Source organism: Pundamilia nyererei, unplaced genomic scaffold (assembly GCF_000239375.1).
Source record: "Pundamilia nyererei isolate P.nyererei 1_Seehausen unplaced genomic scaffold, PunNye1.0 scaffold00234, whole genome shotgun sequence".
NCBI classification, from domain to species: domain Eukaryota; kingdom Metazoa; phylum Chordata; class Actinopteri; order Cichliformes; family Cichlidae; genus Pundamilia; species Pundamilia nyererei.
The window spans coordinates 304451-312595 of NW_005187635.1; the positions used below are offsets into that span (position 1 = coordinate 304451).

At 40.1% G+C, this 8145-nt stretch overlaps 1 protein-coding gene across 4 annotated transcripts in view; it reads left to right on the forward strand.

The window, feature by feature from the left end:
- Positions 1 to 3216: 3216 nt before the first annotated feature.
- The window catches only part of palm3 (paralemmin 3), a 31605-nt gene continuing 26676 nt past the window's right edge, over positions 3217 to 8145 (forward strand). For 2 of the 4 annotated variants that reach the window (XM_005748934.1, XM_005748935.1), the window contains exon 1: positions 3217 to 3773. The gene's annotated coding sequence lies outside the window, so the exon portion shown is untranslated. The remainder of the gene's footprint in view (positions 3774 to 8145) is intronic. The other 2 variants (XM_005748933.2, XM_005748932.2) reach the window with 1 other exon arrangement.

Here is an 8145-nt window from a genome sequence, read left to right on the forward strand (position 1 = left end):
TGCCAAAAATGTATGAATGAAGTGTATTATTTCGTGCTGTTTGCTACAACTGTGGAAAGTACCTGTTTACCTGATTATGTGTGAGAACACCTACACGGCAAACAACCTGGCTGAACCTCACTGAGATAATTCTGTCTCTTAAAAACCACAAAACCCTGTCAGTAAACCGCCCATTAGAAACCAGTGTTCCCACTTCCTCTTTACATTTGTATTGTGTTTACATAAGCACGCAGACAAGAACAGCGCTTTTTTCAAACTATGCCATTAAAACAGATGCAGGCAAACAAAGAGCCGTGCTGGTACTTCTACACGTGAACACAAAGGTACAAAAAGCCTGTGCATGCAGTATTGTTAAAGAAACGCTGCTACCCTGCCAAATGCCTCCCCTACAAACACAGACAAAGGACTAGTTGCTGTATTGTTATCTATATGATTTTAGCCTGCGTGCTCCCTCTCTCTCTCTCTGGTGTGGTGTGAAGACTGTATCTTGGGGAATTAGAAGTAGGACGAGTCAGTGGATGCACTCATTTCATATAATATCACTGTAGGGGATCACAGCCAAGGACATTCTTACTTCAAATTGCCATGGTAGGGACTTTCAGATATAAAGAATTAATCAGATTTTAAGCAAAATGGGATTATAAAGAAGAGACAGCACAGGTCAGCTAAGCTGTGATTCATGAGGCTAAAATACATCTCTAAAGAACTTGTTACGCTTGGACATCAGGGGTTCATACCCTACATTTGGGAAAATTAAAAAAGCAATTAATGGCGGGAAAATGAGGATGAAGTATATGTAGTATAAATGAAATATGACTAAGCTGTAATGATACATAAAAATAGCTTGGCCTAGTTTTATTTCATGGGTCTATAGAGTAGCTGAATAGCGCCTTTGGTCTGTCCTTTCTGTCACTCATAAAATTATTTTATCACTGATATAAAGTGCCCAGAGACTTTTTCACACGTGAACCATAGATAATGTCATGTGAATCAGGTCAAGACACTGTCTGAAGCTGTCCTTTCTCACATGTGACAAAGAGCCGGAGCTAGATTGCGTCAGCTAATGGGAATACATCGTTGAGTTGCAATGAGCAATGGGAGTACAGGAGCTACTCAGTAGCTGTAAATTTACTGGACTAAAGGCACTATCGGCCCAACTTTGCACAACTGGACTCACATGTATTTTGTACTAGGGAACTGGCAGGTTAAAGACTGATTAATGGGCAGTCTCCCTGAGTCAGACATTAGTATTTTCCCGTGCACTTCCTCTTAATAATGTCTAGAAAAATCTACTGCAGGGCACATGTGAAAACAACTTTAGTAAGGATTTTGGGCCCAGTGCCTACCAGCTCACCAAAAGTGCACCTTGAAATAGATTCTGTCCAAATTAACACACAGATCTGGTGACTGTGAAGATGATAGTGCATTAGATTTTTGGAGGTTAAACGAAATTAGTCTTAATGGAGCTTTTAGGATGATGACCTTGGCTTTCTTGTGGTGCCTGGTGTTTTGGCTCCTTGGTAGACACAAGGACAGCCTAGCTGCTTGCCGACAGTGCAGAGACATACTGAGCTTCTTTATCTGGAAAGCTGATATATAAGAAGGGGTATGTGACACTGTCTGAGATTAGGACTTCAGAATGGTATAACCGTGCCTGCTTTTCACCCTTTTTCCTTGATATGAGGCAATATATCATAACACAAGCATATATATTCTCTACTATTCATCTGCATCTCAACATTGATTTTTCTGCACAAGAGCCTGAATGATTACCAGTAGCAATAAGGCTTTGTTTGTGGGGCGCTGTTCAAAACAGTGTGGTTGCAAAGTGCTGTACAGAAAGCAGGATAATAGATCACAATCCAAACTCAAAAAGAAAAGCAAACACAGTTAAAATAACAATATATGAAAGCACGGCATAAAACCTGGACAGACAGACTATGAGAGGTAGGCTAAGTAATGAATTAATTAACGATAAGAAGAAATGGATGATAAAGAAATAATATTGTATTATTTATTTAAAAACAACTTTTGGTTAAAGTAAGCTTTGAAGAGTAATTTAAAAGTAGATGCAGAGTTTGTTAGGCTTTAATATGTTCACAAAACAAGCAAAATTACTACCAAAGGCAACAAGAAATTCTTCTTTGTGTCTTTCCCCCCTGCTTTTTAAAATATTGCAAACAGAAAAATAAAGGTTAGGGACATGACACATTAGCTATTCCAAATAAATGTGCAACCCACTCCTACATTACCCTTGTCTCATTTGCTTATTAATATTCCAAACAGCCTCTCGTGTTTCCATCAAGCAACCAGAATGCAGCTGAATTAGTTGATTTCAGGCACCTGTTTACATCAGACACTCAGGAGCATTTAGGCAGATGACCCACAGGTCACACTTTATAATCGAATCCCTGGCTCCCATCCTATATAAATAATAAATACACGCATAGCTTAATGCAGCCCTGAGCAGTTACAGTCTATTAATTTTACAGCTACATATTGGGCAATCCAATATATACCACCCACTCACCTCACAGCTAGAGGTGTGATTAATATAAAGACTGGTCAAAATAATATAAACACCTGTCAGCATAACACAAAGGACCTGAACAGCATCACAAATAATCATAAAGCTGGACCACAATATATAGGCTACCTAATTACATGCAATTAGCTGCACTTTTACTGCGCAGTCCTCTGAAGTGTTATAATTGCTCTGAGTTCGGTTATTTTTAATAAGCTTCTTTTCCTTTGAAAACAGACTGGAAGCTGGGCTAGCTGTGTTAGATGGGGCTGCCACTGGGTAAATGTATTGCAGATCTAACACCGGGTTCAAATCAGATAGCATCCACCTCTGCACACATACGAAAGAGAGAGAGAAAAAAAGCATGCATATTAATTTTGCCACTAATGAAACTGAAACTGAAAGGGATGCTAATAATGATAATTATATTTTTGTTCATACCCTGGTTAGACTTTCGTGATGGTCATACCTTTTAAACGACTTGGCCTTGCACACCTACGAGAAACAAGCATTGAGACTTGGTTTAATACAGTGCAGCTACACAGCTACAAGGAAACGCAAAGAAAAGTAAATACTACAGTAACTGGAGTTTTCGCCGTTACTCTTATGTTAATGTAACGGATCAGAGCCAGAGCCGCAGGTCACAGCTCAGTCCTCGGCAAATAAAAGAGGAAAGCATCTCAACCTGTTGCTTTTGAGTAAAGCTGTTTGTCGGTTTTGCAGCCACTCAGAGCGACAATACCAGGAAACATGAGGCGGCAGCTGCTGTTGTGAGGAGGGCTGGCCTCACGGTAATGACTGGAGTCAGGTAACCGCCGGACAGACCGACTCTGGTCCTCCTCACACACGCATACACTCCAAAAAAGCGGGGTTGGAAGAGCAGGAGAGCGCCGAAAGGCAGGACTCTTTCACTTTTTCAAGCGCTTTCTGTTTGACGAGGACTTTATTTTCTTTCAAAGTAAAAAGTTTCACACATTTGACGACGCGTCGTCCAGCCTCCATGTGACGACTGTCACATTTTGGGGCCAGCTCCGCGCTGAAGCTACTCAGGTGTACAGTTACACTACCCGGGGAGTTTGTGTCGCATTTTTTGTAACTCTTCTTGCTCTCTTCATAAAATTGATTGAGCCGGAAGAAGGGTCGCTTTTTTTTTCTCCCCGCATTTTTAAAAAAACTTTTCTATTTTGTGTAATTCAGCTTTCCCACTGTGTTGGACTTATAATATCATCAAGCGGGCAAGCCTGAGCTGGTGAGTAACAGCGTAATGTTTTCATTTTCCCCGTGAATATTCTTTGCATGATTTGCAACAAGTATTTGGTGTACGTGGTCGGTTGACACCTTTTGAGTTTGAGCCAAGAGGTGGAAGTGAGCCCAGCCACAGTGTTGGGACAGCCCATGCTGCTGTTGACTTGTCTGACCTCTGTTAAGCATTCTACATTAATGAGTTACCATTTTGATTAAAGCCATTAAGAAATAATTTTAAAAGGGTCGCATATGTTATTTTTTTCGGACCCTCTTTAGTTTCTTTAATCCTGATCAAAAACATTAATACAACTCACAGAGAAAATTTTGGTCCTGCATATTAGGACTTTATCATTTAACCCCCCACCAAAAAACCTCCAACTTTTCACAGTTAAGTATCAGACTATTTGCGTCTCTGTTCTCCAATATCTTTCTATCAGCTTTGAGAGATAGGGTAATTACGCCCATGAGGCACAAGTCTGCAGTTCATTTAGAGTAGCTTCAAGAAATGTGGTTTGAGATAGAGGCTCCATCTTTTTGCATGTTTGTAGTTATTGTTGCAGCTGCATGTCACCAGCGGTGCTCGCAGACACCCCGCACACGGATACGCAGCAGGCAGATTTTAAGGTGTGCATATCAGATCAACCACACATTTGTTTTTCTCGCTCTCATGACTCACTAACTTACAGCGGAACACATTGCTGTTTCATCATTTTCGCCAACAGCCATGCAGGATCTGTGTTCTGAGTTTCGCTTTTAAACAGCCAGTATTTAACTTGCAGCCTATCAAACAAAGGCTGCTTAGCATGCAGCTGAGTATACTGATTTACAAGCCGAGCGCCCAGCAGGAGCTCCAGACATGGCTCGTCTTCTGTCAGGTTGAAGGACTGAGGGCCTTGAGGCCATTTGGAGAAAGAAGGAGACTGAAATGTCAACCAAGAGCAAGTTGTGCTGCATTCAGCTGCTGTCACATTTTCATCTGTTTGATTCCAACTTGTGTTTTTCTGCTCTTGTACAGTGACAGTTTTATTTTTATCTTAAATAACCATTAAACTCGCTAATATCTTCTGTGAGAAGCCAGACAGCACATCTGTCTAAGATAGCCTTCGAATGTTCCACATTATGTGGACACAAATGAAACATGCATGAAGGGTATTTTTTAATTTCATACTTTTAATGGTGTGGATGTCTTTGTTGCATTTTGGCTGTCACAGCAGTCTCTCTTGCTTTGTGCCATAGTAATAAAGCCAACTCCTGTGTAGCAAAAAGTGACGGCCTGTTTGTTGTTGTTCAGCTGAAAAGTTTTATCTTTGATGCACAAACAATATACCATAGCAGCCAGATCGGCATGCACGTCGCTTGCAGAGCATTTAGATTTTATATGAATCTGCAGAAATCTACACAAATGTGCAAAAAGGAAGAGAGAGCGGGCTGTTAAAGGCAGATAAAAGGACAGGAGAGACTGTGTGGTCGTCAGCACCACCAATCAGCAAGAGTTTTATCTTTTCAAATCCTGTTGAAAAGAGCATTGGAGAGTTAGACTCTGACAAGGAAGAGGGAGATTAAAAAACAGAAAGATAAAGGGGAGGAGACAAAAGTGTAGCTGGGAGTGATGAAACCCACCACTTCTTTGCTTGGCAAACTGGGTGATGGATGAATTTCCAGCAGGAGGGAAATTCCTCACTGTCAAATCGCCTCCAGCATTTCTCCGTGAAAGTCTGTCCATCCCTGGTTTAAGTGAGATTGGATTTACACATTTCTTTGCCCCTCACTGAAGCATTGACACCAGAAACCAACTCCTCCATGATTGTTAGCACATTGTCAAATTTTAGCTGAGCTTTTTACACAAGTGCAACTTTTTCCATTAAAAGTATGTTCTGTGGAGCTTTGCCTGATTAATGATTCCCTCTGCTCACTGTGTGGTACTGCTTGGGCGTACTACCTCACACACACTCTGTGCCTCATGCTTCTATCTCAGTGTGCAAAATGCACATCTTGCTTCAGGTTATTTTTTTGGCTAAACAGAGAATTAGACTCAGATTGCAGAGCATGGGCAGAGCTGGTTCCTGTGCAAACAACAGATTACTATGATAATGGTCACATGTAAAGCTTTTTTTTAGTCTTTCCTATTGCGACAGAAAGGTCTCAGCATTCTAGTATTATTTGGTTTAGGTTTCATTTGCCTGTATTTAAATTTTAGCAACTGGAATTCGAATTTTAGGCAAAGCTGTTGTGTCCCACTATGACTTTATGACTCATACTGCAGTTCCTCCACCAATTAGGTATTGCATCAAAGACATCATACCGTACATGGATAGATTCTTACTTAGTTCCTAATATGGGCCAAGCTTTAAAACAGAACTTAAAAGCGTCCCTGGTTAGAGCCTTCCAGCTTTTTGCACTGCTATGTTTTTAAAACTTGACATGCCCTGTTTGTAACACAGGCTTTCTTGTTAGAAATCTTTTTGCCCAAGCCAGCATAACCTTCAAGATATAACCTAGTTTAACTTTTCCGATTTTAGTAGTGAAGATATTGATTTGTGTAAAAGGATGGATTCTCCCTTTAAGAAGAGTTCATCATAGAATATTGTTTCCTAGTTTGCTTACATGACCTTGGAGGATGTTTCAGCGATATGTCACCATGTCACTTCGAAGATGCCTCACATGGCAACCATTCCCTAATACTGAGCTATCAACAGTGGTATAAGATTCATCTTTTTGTCAGGTCTCTTTAGCTTGTCTTGTTTAGGCACAGACGACTGTTTTTCTCTTCAAATCAGCGCCTGTGTGTGGTATTCCTTTCATTTGCAATAATAATGACTTAAAGCCTCAGAAAATCCTCGCTGACAGTACGAACAGGGAGGGGGTGGATGGAAAAACATTTACTATCTTCAGTTTACTGGGTAAAGAGTAAAGATCCCTTCTTTTGTCTGCACAAGAAAAGTATTAATCAAGCGGTCAAGGATTAGGGAGTTAAGTAATGTGTTATGGCAGCGAAGGAGTCTGAGGAGATAACAAGAAATATTAGAGCTGCCGAAAGCTGTCTGAATACTTTAGCTTCTTAGCTTGCCAGCATTTAAAACATCCCTCTAATGCATTTCTTTTTAAATTGTGGTGTAAGATTGCAGTCTTCATTAAGATGTCACCTGTGCCTTTGTGGCTTTTATCATATATTAAACGTTGGAGGAAAGTCAACTTGTAAAATTCAAATTTATACATAGAAAAGGAATGTTAATGAACCGCCACAGGATAATCTGGCCTTTCTGATGGACATACAATGGTAATTAACAGCAAATTAAGCTGCTGCTTGTGCAAAACTGTTGATCATTTAAGTACATTTTCAAGCAAAAATCCAAAAAGGTTATCTGAATCAGTGTCTCAGTTGTGATTTTTCTTTGTGTTACTCTTTATATGATAATAAATTAACAACACAAGCGCTCCATGACAAACCTTGTGCTTTTAGAAATGTGGGAGGGTGATACGAAGCAAACAACTGATCAATAATGGAGAACAATGAGAGTAACTGCTAGCTGCAGCTCTGCTCCAGAAACTAGAATGATTTGGTGTTTCTATCTGCAAATCAAACAAAGATGATAACATAAGTAATACAACCACAAGACATCAGAAAAAACAAAACAAAAAAAGCCCACAGTTGTGGTTACTAGGTTACAAAGTCAGGTTGGCCATCAAGCAATGCACAGATGTAACAAAAGAATCCCACTAATGCACACTGTACGCAACAATTACTCTGAACAATGTGGTAATCTTTATCTGAAGTATTGGATGTTTAAAACACTGGAATAGCATGGTTGCAAAACAGGAACTGGATATGTTTTAGATTATGTGCACTAAAGTGGTTTAACAAAACAGCCCAATTAAAAAAAACAAAACTGAAAGGACTGTGTCCACATTTTTGGTGAGTCTGTGTCTTTGTGGTGGGAGAAGCTGAAGTCTTCTCACATTTTTGTGATTCCAGAAATCTGTCTAATGTTAGGCATCCTTCCATAGCTGCAGCCAATGTGTGATGCTCTTGTCTAGTCAATTATATGGTAAACCACATCTTCTCACTGGCACTTCACAACTAATTTTGGAAGAACCTCACCTGTAGCTGAACTGCACAAACTGCCAGCGACAGATCTACATCCCACACTGAAAATATAACTGATGTACCAAGCATAGTTTGTCTGTAGGGGCTTGGTGGCTGTGGTTTAGTCCTGGCAGAAATGCTTATTGCAATCACAGCATAAACACGGTATTTTCATCATCAGAGGGGGTTGACATGTGTTGTTTTCTTTTGCTGCCTAGAGGTATGTGTCCTTGTCCGCTATTCAGTAAAATACAATTAGTACAACTACTGCTTGGTCAAGAAAGGTCCTATG